Source organism: Muscardinus avellanarius, assembly GCF_963383645.1.
Source record: "Muscardinus avellanarius genome assembly, chromosome: 17".
In the NCBI taxonomy this organism is placed as follows: domain Eukaryota; kingdom Metazoa; phylum Chordata; class Mammalia; order Rodentia; family Gliridae; genus Muscardinus; species Muscardinus avellanarius.
The window spans coordinates 794,188-815,731 of NC_137803.1; positions in this window are offsets into that span (position 1 = coordinate 794,188).

Below are 21,544 nucleotides of genomic sequence, written 5' to 3' on the forward strand. Positions count from 1 at the left end.
CAGACCACGCTGCGCCTCGGGGCTGCACCCGCTCCTGCAGGTCACGCTGTTTTCCTCACCCCACCATGACTGGAGTCTTCTTGCCTCCTGGTCCCTGCGGGCAGGACTGTGCGCTCATGAGTTCTTTCTGGGCCATCCAGAGTCCTGGGCAGTCTGTAGAGCCTGAGCGAGCTCAAAGAGGTCTGCCCGATGACTTAGGAAGTTCCCGTGATGCCCTCCAGGGAGGGGAGTGTCTGCAGTGTCTACAAAGATGGGGCGATTCAAAGCCACTCCTCCTCCACGTGGAGACCCTCCCTGCACACTCCACGGCCCTTCCCACGTCTGCATGTCCAGTCCCTTTGAGTGAGGCTGGAATATGAGAGTTTGAAGCAAAGATGGTCTAAGTATGAGTGCTCGGTTCCCGAGCCAGCGTGATTGTCCGTGTTGGTGCGTCTTTCTTATATCTGGACGCTTTGAAGCATCGTGTGGGCTCATGCTCCTGGAGCCTAACGTCAGATGGAGAGGAGAGGTGGCCCGGGCTCCTCGTGTGGGCTATAGACAGGATGGTGAGGTCATTAGACACAAGGCACAAGCCGGTCAATTGTTCGGGCCGCTAACAGTTTCAGAGGACCGAGGGGCTGCAGAGTCTAAGCGTCGCCTGCTGCGTCCGGCTGCTGGATCTGCCCGAGCGCCGCAAACTCGTGAAGAGAGAAGGGAGGGAGTGCTGTGTTAGGGACGCTGTATGCACATGTGGATGTGTTTTGTCTGTATGTATTTATATGGCGCTGGGGATTGAACCCAGGGACATTCTCCCTCTGAGCAACACCCCCAGACCTATTTTATTTTTTGTTTAGAAACAAGGCCTCCCTAAGTGGCAGAGTGCCTCCCTAACCCCTGTGCTCCGAGGCAGCTTCGGGGCATTTTGAGTTTTGGAGATGCTCCAGATGGGGGGAAGCTCGTTGTGGTGCCGCGTGTGATCTCTTGACTCCCCTGCCCTCTTCAGGGGGTTGCTCTTGTTTATTGGCTAGGGAACAGTCACAGGAATCCGAGGACGCCATCACTGTGTGCGTGAGGTTATGCAGGCCAGCGGAGTCTGTGGCTGGAGGGGCTGGAGGGGGAAGAGAGGGGAGTCAGCAGGTCTCCTCAGGGCTCTGTCCCACTGCACATGGAGGTCGGGTGCAGGCCTGGTAGAGCTATGGTGGGAGGTGGGCTGGCCCACATCACCCCACACGTCCAGCCTCTGCCAGTTAACCTGGGCTGTGGTGCGTTCTGGCCAATGGGCTCTGAGGGGCAGGGGTGGCCGGTGGCTTCCTCAGCCCCGTCCCCCAGGTGGCCACGGGTGAGGAGAGTGGATAGGAGAGTAGGCGGCATGCGGTCCACAGTGGGGACTTGCTGTGCTCCAGGGGTCTAGGGAGCTCTACAGAGCCCTGAGCGGAGCTGATGAGAGGAGAGCAGTCGGGACCCACAGGAGGTGGCCCTGGTCACCGAGGGACTGGAAAGGTGTGACTGCGACTGCTCAGGACGGAGAGGTCGTGCGGGGTGACGAGCCGTTCCTGTCTCCGCAGCTCAAGGCCTGGAGCCTAGGCCGCTCTCTGCAGCAGCCAGCTCTGCAGGGTGGGGCAGCAGCCCAGACTGAGCGGGCTCAGTCCTCTGGGACATGTGGCCCCTGTCCAGAGTACTTGCACGGCAGGCAGGCTTTGCGGTAGGGGCACCTCTGCCCCCCCCCCCACCGCGTGTGGCTGCTGAGGCTTCGGCCTGAAGCAGAGCGGGCGGACGAGCAGCCGGACGGTCCTCCAGAGCAGTGGGCATGTGAAGGTGGGGGCGGGATGCAGGAGGCTATGTGAGGGACACCCGTGTGTGGGAGGTCCTCCAGAGGCTGTGGTGAGCTGAGTCATGAAGGGCGCTGGCTGAGAGTGGGCCGGGCAGCAGGAGAGGAGGCTGGCCAGGGCTCTCACCCTGCACCGGGACTTTGCTCTCACAGAGGCCTGCTACCTAGCCATTCCCCGCAGCTGTGAAACTTGGTTACTGGTGTCTTCCCTGACAGCGGGGCCCGGGTGACTGACTGCAGGGCTGGACTCGAGGAGGATTTAGGGTGTGAGGCTGGCCCACATCACCCCACATGTCCAGCCTCCACCAGTTAACCTGGGCTGTGGTGCGTTCTGGCCAGCGGGGCTTCAGGAGAGGGAGGGAGCAGAGGGTAAGGCCAGGTAGAGTTTGCACCCCAGGGAGCGGGACTGACTCATCTGCTGGGCACACCTCTGGGTTTGGGTGCATGTGCAGGATGGAGAGACAGACTTGCAACCTTAGCCCAGTCCCTGAAGCAGCTGGGCCCTCCTGACACTAGTGGGGAGGTGCAGGGGCTGAGCACCATGTGGCGTGGCCTGGTCTGGGCTCGTGCACTCTGGGCTCTGGGCCAGAGAGACAGGCGTCCTGCCAGCCCTGTCCTCTCCTGCAGCCCTGAGCAGTGGTATGGACACTGAACCCTAGGGCACAGGTTGGGTAGATGCGCAGTGAGAGTCACTGACCCTCCAGGGTGTTGGCCAGACCCTTTGATGACCCGTGGACAGCGGCTGCGTTTATAATACTCTTACGGCCGCCAGACCCTCTCAGCTTGTTCTGTTCGTTTTAAGAGCATTGATATTTCCTGTGCTATAATTTACCCCACATTAACTCCCACATTACGGGGTCTGTTTTTTGGATATGCATGCGTAACTCTCATTAGCGCTAATTAGAGATATGTGCGGGCACGGAGGCAGCCCGTCCCTGCTCCTGCGGCAGGAGGCTGAACTGCTCTCCGGGCCCCCCAGGCCCCCTCCTCCAGCCTGGTCTGGCCCTGGGTTTGCAGAGGTCAAAGGTCTGTGCTAGCGTGAGACTGCATCCAAGGAGGGGCAATGCAGTAGACTCGGGCCCCGCGCTTTGCTCGTTTACTGTGCTGAAAATCTTAAGGTCAGAAGGAAAATACTTTCTGAGCATTCCCAACGCATCCAGCATTGTCTTCCCATCACTAATACATGGCAAAAATAAAATCCCAGTGTAAAATGTAAAAGCGCTTTTTTACTACTCCACATAATCTACACTTGCCCATCCGTCACATCATAAATGACAGGCGGTGTTCATAAGAGGCCCGCAGGCCTGGAGCAGCCCGGGTGGAAATTGGCAGCCTGTAAAATATTGAGAACGCCTTTCTGTTTAGCAGCAGTGTGAAGATGCGTGTGATCGAAGTCGGCATCCTTGATTAGGTCCCAAATCTTGCTCGTATAAATATTTCAGGACTCTTTCTCTTGCCATGATGTGATGTTAGGTGCCTGAAGAGGAACAGCATCCTTTATAACCCTCAATAAACTGCTTTGGAGCGGGCCATGAAGAATGTTTTTCTTTTTAGTGGATGGATTCAGAGGTATTTTACTTTAAAAGTACCGTTTCTCCTTCTGTTTGAGTTTACCCAGGAAGCGCGCCACAATCTTTCAGCCCCTGTCTCGTTGGCCACCAGGGAGCACGATGTCCTGAGCTGTGGTGATGCCCTCTGGGAACGTGGCCACATGGGGTTGGGATTTCTGGAACGTTCTCTGGGTGGACCTGGAGTCATGTGTGCAGGACACTCCCCAGTGTCCATCTCAGCGTTGCTGTGAGGGTCTTCCAGCAGGCATGGCCGGGTAAGGTTATCTCCCAGCAGTAGTACACATTTCCATGCACGGCTGGACCCTGGGGCCCAGGCTGCTCCGGTGCTCCTGCACCCGAGGAGGAAGGGCTCAGCTCTGGCCCCATGGCCATTGCTACGAGGCACATGTGGGCAGGGCTTCGGGAGCTATGAGGGCCTCAGAAATGAGCCTGTCTACACACCTGCACCTGGATCCCTCTGAGCGCTGGAGTATTCACATCTTTACCCCGGGACAACTTCCCACCGCCAGCCCTGTTCTGGCAGGGATGGTGTCTGGGCCCTCAGCAGGGGGCAGTGGGAGGCTCATGTGTCCTGGGTAGTGGTCCTCCTTTTCTTTCTTCCTTTTCTTTTCTTTTTGGCACTAGGGATTGAACCCAGGGATATTCTACCTTCAAGCCACACCCCCAGGCCTTTTTGTTTTTTATTTTGAATCAGGGTCTCACTAAGTTGCTGAGGCTGGCCCTAAGCCTGTGATCCTCCTGTCTCAGCCTCCCAAATGCTGAGATTACAAGTGTGCACACCACCATGCCCAGCTTGGGGGACATTTTAAATTCAAACCAGAACAGGAGCTGTTGGCTCAGAAGCAAGGGCCAATATTGAAAGGCTTTGGGAAAGCATCTTTAATGCACGCAGCATCCTCACACTTTAGTCTTCCAAAGAAATGACACACAGATATCAAGGAATATTTTTGCAAGGTCGGGTGGTTCTGATGTGTGTTCTTATGCATATAAATGTTTTACTGCCCTTTAGCAGCTGGCATTAGCCAAGACACCAAGATATTGCGTTCTAAGCTTTAAATCAGTTGTTTTATAGAGCACAGAGAATTTTTATTATAACATAATTCTGTACATAAAATATCGCATTAAAGGAAGAAGATAAAGTTTTGTACTTTCATTCTCCATTAATTTGACCGAAAACAATTTGCAAAGGAATCCAGCCAATCAGAATTCATGGCTGTAAAGTCAGTTCCAGCCAATCAGAATTCATGGCTGTGAAGTCAGTTGCACTTGAGAGTCAAGTAGCGGGAACAGTAGAGGAAACTCAGCAGGACCAGACCCTGGGGTTCTGTAGAACGTTCTGGTAACTGCACTAAGAAGGTCACTTCCATAGTGGACAAAGCATATGGCCACGGTAGCTTTAAGAGAGTCGTGTCCACATAGCTTAGGTTAGAGGATGTGTTGAATGTGCTTAGACCTGTCGGCAAGCCCCTCTGCAAGGGTGCTGGCTGCTGAGTCCTCTCCAGTGCTGTGCTCTGTCAGTGGGGCAGCTCACCCACTGTCTGTGCAGAAGGCGAACACAGGTGTTAATGGGTGCTAGGCCTACTTGCCTCAATCAGAGCCCCTGGAAGGTGGGGTATCTTGCAGGGGGATCAAGAGCTGGACCCTGGGTACCCACATATCCTGGAGCCCAGACCATGGCAGAGGATTTAACTTTCTGAAAATCCCCAAACAAACCATAAGGAATCAGTCTCCATGTATGTTTTGAGTGTCCTGTGATATGTTGACTGAAATCTTAGGTGGAAAATCAAGAACCTTTTTTTTCTTTTAAATATGAAAATTTCCTGCTTTGCAGTATAGATGTGTTCTTCTCTGTGATGTTGGCTCATCCAGTCCCCTTGTCAGACAGCCTCAGCTGTCTCTGTGCCTTTGAAAACCTGACTGTCAAGATAACTAAAATTTCCTATCTTATACTTCTGTTGCTTTGATGGTGAATGGAAATTAAAATTCTAGAAGACTACTCCCTGGGCACAGTAGGAATCATCGCATGCAAGTCCACCTGCATGGAAGCCCTGCCAATGGACCTCAGCATCCCCTGTTGATGTTTTATAAAAAAAAAAAAAATAAGAGACGCGACTTCTGGGAAGATGGTGACCGAGAAAAGCAGTGTTTAAGAGTCCTGCTAACACTCGATCGCTATTGCCACAAAATCAGCGCTTTTCATAGCCAGAAAACACTATCAGCAGATAAATAAAAAATGTAAACACAAGGACAGAGAAAAAGAAGTCTAGAAGAACAACTAGAGACCAGAAAAGAAACCAGCCTGCAATGCAGCAGCGGAGCCTTGCCGGCGCCATCATCCCTCACAGCACCAGGCTCCAGAGAGGAAAGGTAAACAAGGAGCTGAAGTGAGCAGCTGCGGATCATTCAGGTGTAATTCAGCAGTTCTTCCAGCGCAAAGAACATCTAAAACTCCCAGTGGCCAAGCTCATCACACCTTCCAGGGACTCAGAACAGAGCTCAAAACCAGAAAAGAAATACGCCAGCCTCACGGTTGAGGGCGTGGCAGCAGCTCCATATTGCCAGCAGTGGCGGCGAGTTCACCAGGCCTGCGACAGCTCCAGATTGGCGTGCACAATAATCGTAAATGAAATTGTGGCCCCTACAGGAGAAATCCCAGCACTGCATGTCCAGAAACTTGTGCAGCTTTGATAATCTCCCTGAGTCTGAAATTTTACAGACTAACCCAGTGAAGGAGTAGTGGTAGCAGAGATACCACACCCTAGTTGCAGCTCCCTGTGGGAAAACACCCAGCCCGGCACCCCCACGGTCTTGTGCAGTCTCGATTAACTCCCTGGGTCTGAGACTTTATGATACAACCCAGGAAAGGAGTAGTGGTGACTGAGATTACCACAAACTCCAGATACAGAGCACCCTAAGTGAAGTCGTGGTGACCTGGGGAAGAACCCAGAGAAGGCACAAACTTCTGAAATCATGGGAAAGAGGAACAACAATAGAGCAATGAATGCCCACAACCCCATAGTATCAGAACCTGATAACACAGAAATTCAGAGATCTCCAGAAGATCAAATCAGAAATAAATATAACTGTAGAAATAATACAGGACTTTCAAAAAGAATTTAGAGAGAGTCTAAAATAAATAAAGGATGCGATCATTGAAGTAAAGGCATCAATCAAAACTATAAACAATCGATTAGACCACATGGAGAATAGAATCTTGCTCCTAGAAGATGATCACTTCAAACGAACGCTTAATTTATAACTTAGAAAAAAATCAGACAGCAGGAATCTGACATTGAAGAAATATGGGCATATATTAAGTGAGCTAACCTAAGAATACTCAGAATAAAGGAGGGAAAAGAAGGTAAAACCAAAGGGATTAATAGTATCTTCAAAGAAATAATTGCAGAAAATTTCCAAACATAGAGCAAGAGATCGATACAAAGGTCCAGGAAACTTATAGAACTCCCTTTAGACGGTATCAGAGAAAAGATTCCCCATGCTACATAATTGTCAAAATGACCAATGTAGAAGCCAAGCAGAGAATCTTAAAGGCAACCAAAACAAAAGGCCAAGTGACCTTCAGAGGCAATCCAATTAGAATCACTCCAGGCTTCCCAAACCAAGTCATGAAAGCCAGAAGAGCTTAGAGTAATATATTCCAAATTCTGAAAGAAAACAACTTCCAGCCAAAAATTTCCTACCCAGCAAAACTATCAAATTAGATGGGGAAATAAGAAGCTTCCATGACAAACAGAAACTGAAGGAATTTGTGTCTTCAAAACCAGAGCTAGAGCCGGGCGTGGTGGCGCACGCTTGTAATCTCTGCGCTTGGGAGGCTGAGACAGGAGGATCGCATAGGTTTGAAGCCAGCCTCAGCTACTTAGTGAGGCTCTCAGCAACTCAGTGAGACCCTGTTTCCAAATAAAATATAAAATGGGTCTGGGAGTATAGCCCGGAGGTAGAAAGCCTCTGGGTTCCACCCCCAGTACCACCAACAAAACAAAACAAAACAAAACAAAACAAAAACAAGTGCTAGAGAAAATACTCAAGGAGATTAACTGCAAAGAAGAAATAGGTAATACATGCCAGAACCAAAGAAACAAGATTTCCCATCCAACTGACAAGTAAACAAAGAAGAATAAACAGTATCTCAAACAGAAATAAAATAAAATTATCTCTCAATAATCACACTGAATGTAAGTGGCCTCAACTCCCCAATAAGAAGACATAAAGTGGCAAAATGGATTAAAAACCAGAATCCATCTATCTGCTGCTTACAAGAAACACACTTTACAAGTAAAGATAGGAACAAATTCAAAGTAAAGGGCTGGAGCAAGGTAATTCATGTTAAGTAGCCATCCCAACAAATGTGAAGTAGTATTTCACTATAGTTCTTATTTGTATTTCCTTAATGATTAGTTATATTATGATAATAATGAGTGATATTCATGTGTTATTGGTCATATAAAAATCTTTGGAGATTAATTACCTATTTTAGTCGTTTACCTATTTCTAAATTGTATTGTTTGCTTTTATTGTTGCTAATTTTTAGGATTTCTATTTGGAATATTAATATACCTTCAGATATAGAATTTGGAAATATTTTATCCCATTATATCAATAACTTTTAATTCTGTTTGCATTGTCTTTGGATGTAAATTTTTTAATTTTTTATGAAGTTTGTTTATTCTTTTGTTGCCTGTGCCTTTGGAATCATATCCAAGAAATCACTGTCAATTTCAATGTTGGGAAGTTTTATGACCCAGGTTTTCTTCTAAAAGTTTATAGTCTTAAGAGTTACATTTAGGTCTTTTATCTATTTTGAGTTAATATTTGTATATGGTGTTAGGTAAGGGTCCAATTTTATGCCTTTTCATGTAATTATTATTTTTCAACAATATTTAGAGAAAAGATTATTATTTCCTTCACCAAATGTTCTTGGAAACCTTGTCAAATATAACTTGACCATCTATGGAAGAATTTACTTCTAGGCTTTTTATTTTACTCCACTGGTTTATACATCTGCCTTTATAGCAGTACTACACTGTTTCGATTATTGTTGCTTTATAAGGTTTGAAATCAGAAATTGTACATCTTCTAGCTGTGTTCTTTTTCGAGATTGTTTTGGGTGTTTAGAGTTCTATATTTCATGTTAGGATAGATTTTTTCTGAAAATAAATAAATAAGTAAATGTATAAAAAATAAAATAAAATAAAACAAAGTAAAAAAAAAGAAAGTTGGAATTGAACACCAAAAAAAAAAAATAATGCAATCACTTTGGAAAACAGTATGGAATATCCTCAGAAGAAGGAAAATGAACTTACCATATGACCCAGCAATACCACCTCTGGGGATCTACCAAAAAGAATGAAAACCAAAATACCAAATAATGCATGAGAAACCATGTTCATAGATGCACAATTCACCATTGCCAAACTGTGCAACCAGCCAAGATGTCCTTCAACAGATGAGTGATTACAAAACTCTGGGATGTGTACACAATGGAATTTGCCCAGCCATAAAGGAGAACAAAATTATGGCATTTGGAGTGAAATGTCACAAAAAATAAGAAATCAGATGCTTTCCCTAATGTGCAAAAACTAGGGAGAAATGGGTAACAGGAGGAGCTCTAGATGAAGAAGATCCTATAGAGGAGCAATGAAGGTGACATATCTGAGGGGATGGGAGGGGGAGGGAAATTCTTTAAAGCAAATGATGTACTTAAACATATCAAAGTTAATCAGGAAACCAAGCATGAGAAGGAGGGAGGGGGAGGGGAGGGGTTAGGGGTTGGGTAAGGGCTGATGGGGTGATGTGTGCATGTATGTCTCAAGGTTTTTTTTTATCCTATTAAGAAGTATGACTACAATGCACCAATAAAAATTTATTTAAAAAATAAGAGAAGTGTGTAGTGGCGCACACTTGTAATCCCCATGCCTGGGAGGCTGAGACAGGAGGATCGTACAGGTTCGAAGCCAGCCTCAGCAACTTAGTGAGACCTTGTTTCCAAATAAAATATAAAATAGGTCTGGGAGTATAGCCTGGAGGTAGAAAAGCCCTGGGTTCCACCCCCAGTACCACCACAAAAAAAAAAGAAAGAAAGAAAGAAAGGAAGGAAGAAAGAAGAAAGGAAGAGTTCAGCTGAAATATCGAGTCAACACTCCACTGCCTGTTATCTGGGCCATGTTGAGGACCATGGACAGCTCCTTGGCCAGCAAGAAGGGCTGAGGCTTGGAAGGACGCCCCACAGGCAGGTGGAAGGCACCTCAACTTCCAGCAGCTAACTGGCTATCTAAGGAAATGGGGTGCACTCCACTGTGAGCAAGGTGCAGGCTGTGCTTGGCAGGGAGCCCACCGAGGCCGGGGCATGGGGCACGGACCTGCCTCACCCCAGCCCTAAGTGGTGTGTAGCAGTAGCTCCTGAAGCGGGTGCTGTGGCTGGCTCATGTTGTTAGTTTTAGGTGGCATGGCTCTGTGTTGTGCCACATGGTCTAGAAATTGCAAACACATACAACCCAGCTTTTTTTTTTTTTTTTGTACTGGAGATGGAACCCAGGGGCTTTCTGCCTCTAGGCTACACTCCCAGACCTATTTTATATTTTATTTGAAAACAGGGTCTCACTAAGTTGCTGAGGCTGGCGTTGAACCTGTGTGATCCTCCTGTCTCAGCCTCCCAAGTGCTGGGATTACAAGTGTGCGCCACCACGCCTGGCTTAAACCAGCTTTCTTGAAGACAGCCAGCTTTTGCAATTGGTTGACACCACGTCCTGTCCAGGGTTTGCTGCATGGTGGCTCCCGTGTGCTCTGGGGTGCCAATGACTAGGTGGAGACACTAAGTCAGCAGTACCCCAGTGTGTGGCCACATTGCACACTGTCCCCTCGTTGGCCCAACAGTACTCCTGTGTCTGCACATGGCCACCCCACTGGCTCCTGGCGCCTCTTCACTCACACACCCTCTCCCAGCACATCCCCTCCGCTGTGGGCCTTGGGCTTGAGCAGTGAAGTTCTTTGCCCTGTTTAGGGGTAGTTATTTCAGATCGGGTTTATAGGGCAGAAGCACCTGCCACCCCCTGGCGTTTGATGTGAAGAGCCTAAATTAATGAGTGACGTATCTCTGCCTGGCGCGAAGAGCTGGGTCAGGGAAAGGCTGTGACGTTGTGCAGACATCAGCCCTGTTCTCCCCTTCTTGTCCAACCTCAGAGCCCCCAGCTGCACCTGCGCCCCTTCGCCATGGTGGGCCGCCATGCCGAGAGGGCTGTTTTCTTGGTCATAGACTCAGAGGGTCGACAGTCCTCCTGGTCCCCATGGTCGCCCATCTAGAATTTTGGCTGAGCTCTTGCAGGAGGGGATGAACAGTTGCCTGGTAAGAAAGCCGTGGGTCCACACGAGCACGCTTTGCTCCCAGGCAGCCGCTACGCTATGTCGGAGGGGCTGCCTGGGTCTTTGTTTTCTCTTGGCTAACGCTGTAGGACCACCCACCATTTGCAGTGATGACAAAGTGACCCAGCTCACTGCCCACCCCCGCGGACAGTGCGGCCTCTGGTCTCCTCCCTCTGCCCTGCAGTTGGGAGTCCTGCAGATGGACGCCGAGTGAGAGAGGGCAGGGTTATGGGACAGGCAGCAAGAGAGCGGGGCCATCCATGATGGTGTGGGTCAGCATGGTCTCCAACCAGGGGAACTTGGGCACAGCCAGAGGCTGGACTCTCCCGACCAGCAGGCCACGCTTACCTCCAAGGCTCACGCCAGTAGAGCATGGCACGGCCATCTTTCCTGAACAAAATGTGGGGAGGGCTTTGGCCCCAGCTGAGGCTTCTGAGGAGTGAGGAGGGGGATCTTCTAACATTCCAGATCAGGGAACTCTGCAGGGTTGCCTCCCGGAAGGCGAAGTCAGTTCTGACCATCGGTAGGAGGAAGGACGTTGGGATAGTCAAGCAAGTTGATCCTGTGTGTTGGGATGAGCTGAGTGTCTCAAAACCACCCCAGATGAGCAGCAGCTGCTGGGCGGCACACCTGCCACGGCCACGGAGAGACAAGTGCTCCAGTGGCCCTCAGACACAGGGGAGGGCTTTGGCATCGTGGCATTAGCGAGAGGCAATGGAAGAAAGTGCCATTGCCTTTTTAACTGTGCAGAGAAGCAAATTATGAAGTTCTAGGGAATTTGTTAAATATCTAAGTAGCAACTTTTATTTTCATTTCGGTGAGAAGTGTGAGCCAGTCTCTGTGCACAAAGATTTCAGCTGCCAGTTGAGGACGGACGCTGCTGTCCTGCTGGGGTCTGGCCCAGGCACCGTCATATTCTGATTGTCGCCAATCACTGCTGGTGAACACAGACCTAGTATAGAGGTGTTCACACCTTTCTGGCTGATTTGATCCATCAGAACAAAAACTTTGGAGAGCAGTAGAGACTGTCACGTGGTGGAGGTCCTGAGTGGCTGGGTCGGATAATGGTGGAATCCACCTGGGAGCCTTTTCCCCGGTGAGAGAATCGCTCGGTAGAACAGAGAGTGAGAGCTTCCCCTCACACTGCTGGAATTTTTACGAACTACTTGATTTCCTAAGAGGAAAATTACAACTTCAAAAACAAAACATGTTTTTCAGGATGTGTTCTTTCGGAAGACCTTCTGTATTTCATTTTGCTATTAATTTTACTTTGGGCAAACTAAATGATTTTATGGATCTATTCTCAACACTCACTGCACACTATAATTTGCATTTTATCACCAAATTACAAATTAAATATTGTCTTTGTTGGAAAATGATTCCTGTTATATGACCTACTCATTTTTTTCTTGTACAGCTTCGATTTTTCCTCATTAGAAGTCCAAAAATATCAAATTTGTGCTCTGTAGCTATATTTCACTTTGGGGGGAGTGTATCATGAGATGGAAACCACAAAGACTATTGTTCTCCACAACAACACAATGACATCTTCATGTGTAGGAGATAAGAGTGGGAAGCATCAGGGTTATGGACATGGATAATTTGGAGTGAACGGTGGGCTGGACTCCAATTTTACAGTCTACCCGAGGTCCCCAGCATCCAGCAGGGAGCACTGGGTGTCCAGCGACATGGTTTCTGGATATAAAAGTGGAGCTGGAGTGAGGGTTTCCAAGCGGAACAGGTCAGGGTTAAGCACGGCTGTTCCTTTGGGTCCAGCGCATGCCGAGGAAGCTGCCAGGGCAGCTGCTGGGCAGTCCTCAGGACGCTGGGTCCCTCCAAAGTCAGGAGGCTCAGTGCTTCTCTGCTCTGGGGATGTCAGTGGGACAGAGCCCAGGGTGCCTCGTCCTCCTGAATGTTCTGATGTTACAACGTCCAGTGGCTGCCCTCCAGGGTGAGTCCACCCACGTGCATCGCACACACCGTGGGGTGGACATGAGATGGTCCATGTGCATTGAAACGCCCAGGGGAGGCTGCTCACGCCTGAGTGCAGAGGGCGGAGTGCATGGGGCCGGGTTTCAGGGGTCACGGTGTTGAAGGTGGGCTTCGGTTCCATGGTTCAGGTTTGAGAAGCCGGTGAGCCGCCATCAGTGAGAGAGCGGTGAAAATGGAGATCATGTCACTTTTCTTTATACCTTGTTTCTCTTCCTGATGGGCCCAAGCTACTATGCTGTTAGGACATAGGTGTGGAACTCTTTGGATGTGAACTTGTAATACACAGAGGAGTTTAGCATTTCTTTCTCAGCTTGGGGGAGCCACAAATGGAACTTGGGACTCCATTGATGAAGAGAAGGCTGGGGAACCTCTGCTTGAAACATCTTCCTGGTTGAGCAGATCAGATCTTGTTCCCAGCCAGTGGCAGTCACTGCCTCTGGTCACCTTGAGAAGCTTCTAGAAGGGGAAAAGGAAAGTGGGGGTGGGAAAGCCTGAGCCCAGGAGCTGGCAAAGCCAGTCCAGTGAATGCTCAGGGCCCAGGAGGAGTCAAGGAAAGCGGAGCCGCCTTTCCAGGTTCTGTCCCCTTGACACTCTTCATCAGTTAGGAAGGCATGGCTTCCCACTGCCACCTGGCCTTGCACACCTCCACCTTGCCTGCACGCTTCTCCCCACCTGGCCTTGCACACCCTCCACCTGGCCTGCATGTTCCTCCCCACCTGGCCTTGCACACCCTCCACCTTGCCTACACGCTCCTCCCCACCTGGCCTTGCACACCTCCACCTTGCTTGCACACTCCTCCCCACATGGCCTTGCACACCTCCACTTGCCCTGCATGCTCTTCCCCACCTGGCCTTGCACACCTTCTACCTGGCTTGCATGCTCCTCCCCACCTGGCCCGCCTGTTCCATCAGTGCTCTCACTGTTGCAACCCAGAGCACCTGGCTAATACCACGACTCAGAGAAGGAAACTTACTTGCTCAGAGTTTTGAAGACTTCAGGGGTTTGTCCATTTCAGGCCAGGTCACATTTATGGAACTCAAGACATGGTGGAAAGAGGCAGAGAGGGAGAGAGAGAGGGAGATAGATGGATACAGAGAGAGAGATAGAGAGGGACAGAGATAGAGAGAGAGATAGAGAGAGAGGAAGAGAGAGAGGAAGAGAGAGAGAGAGGTGGATGCAGAGAGCGAGCAAGAGAGAGACAGAGAGAGATAGATAGGAGAGAGGGAGAGAGACAGAGCATGCACAGAAGGAAGGACCACATGCAATTTCAAAGGTCAAACCACAAGCAACCAAATTCTAGCTCCAACATGGCGGCCTTGTCTCCGTGAGGTCTAGAAAAACATTGTGAATTAAAACCATAACACTGCTCCAGCACTGAGGACTGAGGATGAGGTTTTTTTTTTTTTTTGTTGTTGTTTTTTTTTTTTTTCTATACTGGAGATGAAAACCTAGGGGCATTCTACCTCAGACCTGGATGCTCAGCCCTATTTTTTATTCTTTATTTTGAAACCGGGCCTCATTGAGTTGCAAAGGGCCTAACTCAGTAGCTGAGGCTGTCTCTAAGAACTGAGATCCTCCAGAATGCTGGGATTACAATGATTTTGAAGCTTGTACCCACTTGGTTGGATCCTAGGTCTTATTATTTGATGCTCTTCTGAGACACATGAGCAACTTTGGGGTATGTGGATGTTTTCTGAGACGTATCTTGTGTTCAGAGGAGGCCCATGGAACATACCTGTGCCCATCTGTAGGAGAGATATTTGGAAAGAAACCCAGAGAAGCTGAGCCTGTCTCAGACCAGGGCTCCACAGTGGAGGCCCTGACCCAGGTCCTTCTCAAGGTCTCAGGGAGCCACCCCTCACATTCACCCACTGCAGCCAGCTCACACACACTGCCTGCCTCTTTATGAAGCAAACACATGGGTGGCAATCATCCCAGGCGGATGGGTCCTTTTGGAACCCTCTGCAGAGCTGGGGCATGGATCATCCCAGGCAGATGGGTCCTTTTGGAACCCTCTGCAGAGCTGGGGCATGTGAGTAGGCACCTGCCTCTCTGTAAGTACTGACTGTCCACTGGAGCCGACCAGGGTAGTTGGGAATGAGGCACTGGCAAACTTTAGGAGATAAAATAGGAATACATCTAATTAACTATAATCCCATCATCAGTAATCTTCCAAACATGCTGAAAACCAGCTGAACTCTTCCATACAAGCCATTGCAGTGTTAGAACTAAAAATCCAATCTCAATCCAAACCAGGGACCTGTGAGTAATGTGAGATTAGTAGGATTTTCCAGGCAAATAAGACCACTGTGGACAAAAGATTACAATGGCCACAAAATCACTCTCTGATTTGCTAAATGTTTGTGTTGAGAAGAAAGGAATCATGTCTGGACTTTGAGAAAGGCAAGAGCTACAGTAAATGGCTTTAACGTACTGTTGACATCTAAGAGCACTTCCTGGATGTTTTTTGAGTGAATGCAAATCACACTTGGGTACCTCCATGCCCTTCAATAAGACCTGGAGTGCAATTGTTGGTGACCTTGTGAACCACAGTGATGAGACCAAATTCAGAGAAGACACCACCATGGAAGCCATTGGCAGAAGCACGAAGAGCATCCTTGGACGAGTTGTCCACAGCAAGGACACAGGTGATTTTCTATTCTGTCTTCTCCCAAATTAATTTTACAGTTGACTGTGGGTGAAAGGTAAGTGTTGAAGGCAAACTAAAAAGAACTGAAAATATTCTAAAGTTTATTTACATATAAAAATTATCCATCAATAGAATAATTTTGATCAGTGGTAACTAGTGCTGGAAGGTGACAATTCTTTGCTGACCATGGTAACCAAGTCTGCAGGAATAAGACCATTGAGAGCCCTATCTGACCAGGGCCTGAATTTCCTCTGAGCTCACGCCAATGTGTTTTTATATCTGGAATGTTTTGTATCCCTAAAAACTCATGTGTTGAAACCCGGTCTGAAATGGGCATGGTTGCTGGAGGAGGGGCATAGATGGAGGAGGTGGGCCACTGAGTATGTGTTCTGGAAGACATCCCCAGAACACATGTCTGTACCTGGGCCCCTCTCTCCTCCCTCTTCTCCTCTCCTTCCCTCGCCTCCCATCTCCCCCCCTCCTCCAGCGTCATCGGCTCCTCCTCCTCCTCCTCCCTCCTCTTCCATTGTCATCAGCATCTTCTCCTTCTCCTCCTCTTTCTTCTTACTTCATCATATTCTCTCTCTCCCTCTCCTGCCATGAGCCGAACATCTCCTCCACCAAGCCCTGCCAGTCTATGTTTCTGCCTTGAGGAAGGCTATGGACAAAACCTTTCCTCCTCTGGGCTGCTCTCATCAGATATTTTTGTCACAGAGAGGAGCTCTGCAGGCAAGAGGGGAGGCTGTGTGTTCCCATGTGAGCACCTCTGCAGAGCATGGCCTCCTCACCCTGTGGCTGTGCCGCCTCCTGGCTCTACCAGCCTTACCTGTGCAGACGAACAGACAAGGTCTGCCACCTGACACAGCTCAGCAGCCTCAAAGGGGGTGGCGTGACCTGCAGAACTTGCTTGTGGTTGGTGGGTGTGGAGAAAGGCCAGAGAAGGGCTGGGGGCCGTGGGTTGGGTCCTGAGCCCCAGTAGGGTCTCCCAATCACACCAGCAGTCACATCTCGTTAAATCCAGAGCCTCTGTGATTCCAGGCGCACAATGCCCTACTTAACCAAATACCTGATTCTGCTCATGGAACAGATCATATCTCCCTAGAAATGCCCCCAGAATTGTCACACGTGTGTGTGTGTGTGTGTGTGTGTGTGTGTGTGTGTGGCACTGGGGATGGAACCCAGGGGCATTCTACCTTTGAGCCCTTTTTATTTTTATTTTTATATTTATTTATTTTTGTAGTACTGGTGGACGAACTCAGGGGCATTCTACCTCTGAGCTACCCCCATAGCCCTATTTTATTTTTTTTTACTTTGAAATAGGGTCTCACTAACTTGCTGAGGCTGGCTTCGAACCAATGATCCTCCTGACTTACTTCTTTATTTTTTGTTTGGAAACCAAGTCTTGCTAGATTGCTGAGTCTGAGTTGCTAAGGCTGGTCTTGAACCTGTGAGCTTCCATATCAGCCCCCCAAGTACTGGGATTACAGGCATGCACCACCAAAACTGGCTCTCTTGTGTCTTTTATTACTCCCAGACTAAGTCTCCACCATCCAGGCTCCTTACCCTGTTCTAACGGCTAGTTTCAGGAGACCCTCTCTGTGCAGCAAACATGACAGGCCTCCTGGATGGTGTCCTCACGCGCCAGGTGACTGGTCTCCCTGTACAGCGTGGGCCATGTGGCCCAGTGACTGCAGCGATTAACAGTCTCAGACAGCCTCCTGTGAACAGGCCGGGGCAGGTTCCACTCCATCGGAATCGCAGAGCCAAGATGGGTCTGGAGGTGTGTTTTAGTGATTTCCCCATATGCAAAGGAGGCGGGGGAATGAGGGAGGACAAAATGAAAAGGAATTTTACGATCACCGTGAAAAATTTATAGAGTAGCGCTGGCATGAGATTCTATAAAATGGAATCGGCTCCAACTAGCCCAACAAGAGGAGGGGCACTCTCCTTCCCGCTGCTGAAGAATGCTGCCCTGAGTCTCTGGGTTTGCTTCTTAGCACTGAGCCTCTTTCAAAGCCGTGATCCTGGCTACACTGCTATTGATTGGAAGTCCCCCACCGGCCTGCAGAAGTCAGCCTTGGGAGCGGGAGGGGGAGGTGCCCCAGCAGGCCAGTAAGCCCTGCCATCTACCAGGGAGCTCCCGCCCTGGCATGGAGCTGCATTCAGAACTCACAGCCGGAGGATGTGGAAAAGGCACAGCTTCTTCCAGGCTGCTCTGAACCCTGCATACATATAATTTAAATATTTACCCACTGGGCGAGGCTGCCGTGCTCTGGCCCCCCACTGCTGGTGGGTACAGTCCCAGGGTAAGAGCCGAGCCTCTCGCTGACGGAAGCCGGCCTGTGCTGAGTGAATTACATATGGCGCTCTTCTTGAGAAGCTCCGCTGCAACCTCAAAACAGTCTCAATTAAACTCGGAGGGAAACCGCGGCCACTAATTCGGGGCTGCAGTTACTTATTGTGAAGCCGGTCGCTTTGAATTTGACGGAGTTTGATGGAGACTTAACCAAATGACATATAATCATAGATTTTTAAAATTATACCTGGAGTGATAAAATTGCCAAATGATGTACAGTGTGACTTTTAAAATAGACGGCCCCCAGGAATTATGAGCTAGAGAACACCTAAAACACAGGGCGTTGAACAGGACATCGACCAGATGGTGCTCCCAGAGCAAAGGCACTGGCTTCCAGTCACGTGGGCTGCTTGACCTGCAGACCTCCTCAGGGGCTTGGGGAGACACGCTCGTTCTCTCCGCTCAGGACGTGTTCCAGGAAGACAGTGGGGTGGGTGGACCACACGGAGGCAGTGGGGCAGAGCAGGCTGGCCTCCTTGCCTCTGCGCTTCCCTGTGATGTGGAAGGCTTGGCCTCTGTGGTCAGTGGTGCGCAAACGCGCCAGGCCTGCGGGAGGTGCGGTCCTTCTGAGGAGGTGGTGTGTGCACCTGCTCAGGCTCAGCATCCTCCTTCAGTAGCATTTGGCACATGCCCAGAGTCGATCATTTCAACACCAGGCTTCTTTTAAAAATTTCCTGAAAGATATCTCAAAAGAAGATGCACAAAGACCCATAGCTGTATGAGAAAATGTTCATTGTCATTAATCATCAGGAAAATGTGAACCAAAACTACAGCCAGAGCCGGGCGTGGTGGTGCACACCTGCAGTCCCAGTACCTGGGAGGCAGAGCCAGGCGTGGTGGCGCACACCTGCAATCCCAGTACTTGGGAGGCTGAGACAGGAGGAGTGCAGTTTTGCCGTCAGCTTCAGGTCCTTAGTGAGACCCTCAACAAATTAGAGCACTAATTTCCCTGTTTCAAAAACAAAAACAAAAACAAAATAGGGCTGGGGGTGTAGCTTAGAAGTAGAATGCCCTTGGATTCAATTCCAGTACCACTCAGCCAAGCCAAAACAACAACAAAAACAAACAAAAGGAACCTCAGTGCATTGGTGCCGCAGCCTGGCTAGAAAGGTTACGATCAGGAGTAAAGATCGCCTGCACCGGCAGGTGTGGAGAAAGGAGACTCTAGTCCAAGTATGCCAAATACTGTGGAGGGTCCTGGGAAAGTTACAAACAGAGCTATCATGGGATCCGGCAGCCCTACTCCTGCGTATGTGGGAGCCAAAGGAAGGGAAATCAGCGTTGGAAGAGCCCTCTGCACTCTGTGCCCATGGTAGCACTCTTGACAGCAGCCAAGAGATAGAACCAACCTGTGTGTATATGAGGGGTGCATAAAGAAGAGGTGGGATATAACACAATGGAATATTATTCAGCCATGAAAAGATTGAAATCGCGTAGTTTGAGACAACATAGGTATAATTGGACATCATTATGTTAAGTGGAGTACCCCAGGCACAGAAGGACAGAGCTGCATGATTCCACGCATGGGTGGGGTCTAGCCCCGCCCCCAAACCCCTACCTGGGCACTGTCTGTCCCATCACTGAGATGTGAGTCAGGAGAGATAGAGGGCTCCTAGAAGACAGGCCCTGCGGGCAGGTAGCAGGGTCACCAAGGAGGGTGAGTTTTGGAGAGGGAGGTACAAGGGTCTGCCCTGGGACTTGGGGCACTGATTTCCAGTGGCTCTGTTGTCAGGGCTGTGGACTGACCCGCATCCCCAGTGGCTCTTGCAGGAAGGGCGTGTGGGCTGGGAGCATCTCCAGAACTCACGGCTGCCCTTCCACTTTGGGTTTGGAGCTTGCTGTCGTGTTCGGGACCACAGATCCACACAGATGCCCTGCTCCAGAAACCCAGAAGCAAGGTGGGAACCAAGGGTGGCCCTGGGTCTTGGGTCGCACCCTGGGAACTGCCCCGCTGCCCTGCCTTCCTGGAGCCCTCTGCCTGGCAGTGTTCTCCTGTGTGTCTCAGTGTGTGCTCATGTGTAAACACACACTCGCACACACACATACACAAGCACACACACACACACACACACAGAAGGAGCCTGGCGACTCCTCTGTACACAGCAGTACAGGCACCTCTGCCTGCGTGGGCCAGGCTGCCCGTCTCCTGTATCCCCCCCAGCTGGGGGCAGTTCCCACCTTCTGGCCTCCCTTCTCTTGGAGTGGGGTGGGGGTGTAAAGACCTAAAGTGCTGCCCCTGCCTGGTGGACTCCCCAGCTCAAACACACCATGGTGGAGCCACTGCAGACACTTCTCCTGCAGAGTTCCAGTCATCACAACTGCACAGGCAGGTGGCTCTGAGCGTGTGCTGCGGGCGCTGGTCAGCCAGGCGCCTGGTCCCTTGGGCGACCTAGAGTGTGACTGCGGGCTCGGCATTTGTGACTGGGGAGACCCCGGAGCCACCATCAGTGTCTGAGCAGGTGGCAGCAGTGTGTAAAGAGATGGCTGCCCTCACGGCGGAGGTGTCTTTTTACCCTGCAGCTCGTGGGGATCCTCTTGGGTCTCAGTAGCCTGTGCAGGTCACCTGGTGGCCGGGCCCATCAAAGTTGTTTTAGGTTTAAGTACAACTAATTTTTTTTTTTTTGCAGTACTGGAGATGGAAACCAGGGGCATTCTGCCTCCGAGCCACACCCCAACCCTATTTATTATTATTTATTTTGAAACAGGGTCTCACTGATTTGCAAAGGGCCTCACTAAGTAGCTGAGGCTGTCCGTGAACCGTGATCCTCCTGTCTCAGCCTCCCGAATGCTGGGATTACAAGTGTGCGCCATCACACCCAGCTTCAACTAATTTTATTGAAAAATAAAATTTATTTTCCAGTTACTTACCATGTCTGGTTATGGCCCCCTGTATCTCGACTTTCTCTCAGGAGTTGTCTGGGAAAGCACAGGCAGCCTCCGCCCTCCACCAGAGGCAGGGGTTCTAGACTTAGGAATGCTGTGGGCCTGTAAGGCCAGTGGTCGCCCTGCATCTTCCTTTGGGGTTGTGTCGACGGAGACTCGGAGCCCCGGCTGGCCCCCAGCAGGGCCGAGGGCGGCTGGGGAATCACCCTGGGCCCATTTCCCCTCATGGTTCTTGATTCCCACCTGGGTTAGGGTGGCCTGAAGTGTCGAAAGGTGGCAGTGTATGTTGGGGGTGTGCAGGAGTCCACGGGGGGATGGTGACAGTGGCCCCCAGCTCCCAGGATCTCGGTGGCAAGGATCTGCAAAAAGGGCGGGAGCAGAGGGCGTGGTTTCTGATGCAGCTGAGGAAGAAGGTGGGCACAGCAGGTGGGAAGGTAGGACATGTGTGCAGTGGTGGATTCTTTTCGGTTGAATTTCACTGGTTCCCAATTTGTGTCAAATCAATGAGGATTATAAATTGATAAGTGTATTGTTGAAGCAAAAATATTTTCCCCATAAAATATCTGGACGAAATCACAGAAGATACAGAGAGAACAAAGGGGGTTTTCAGGCGTGCTGTAGGCTGACTCAAGGGGTGCTTTATTTGCCTGAATAATGATGAATGATACCAGGCTATCCGTCTTGGAAAAATGTTTTAAAATTCAACACATTGAAAAAATAGGAAAGCTGGAGAGTATTTGACTGGCCAGCTTGAACTCTGATGGTCGACTGAGACCCCAAGAGCATTCTGGGGCCCTGACAGCCATCGACCTGGGGTCACCCTGAAACAGAGCCTGGTGGGCGGAGGGAGGTCAGCTCTGGGCTGGCTGAGATGCACTGCTGATCTGTCCCTAGAGATCAGCTGG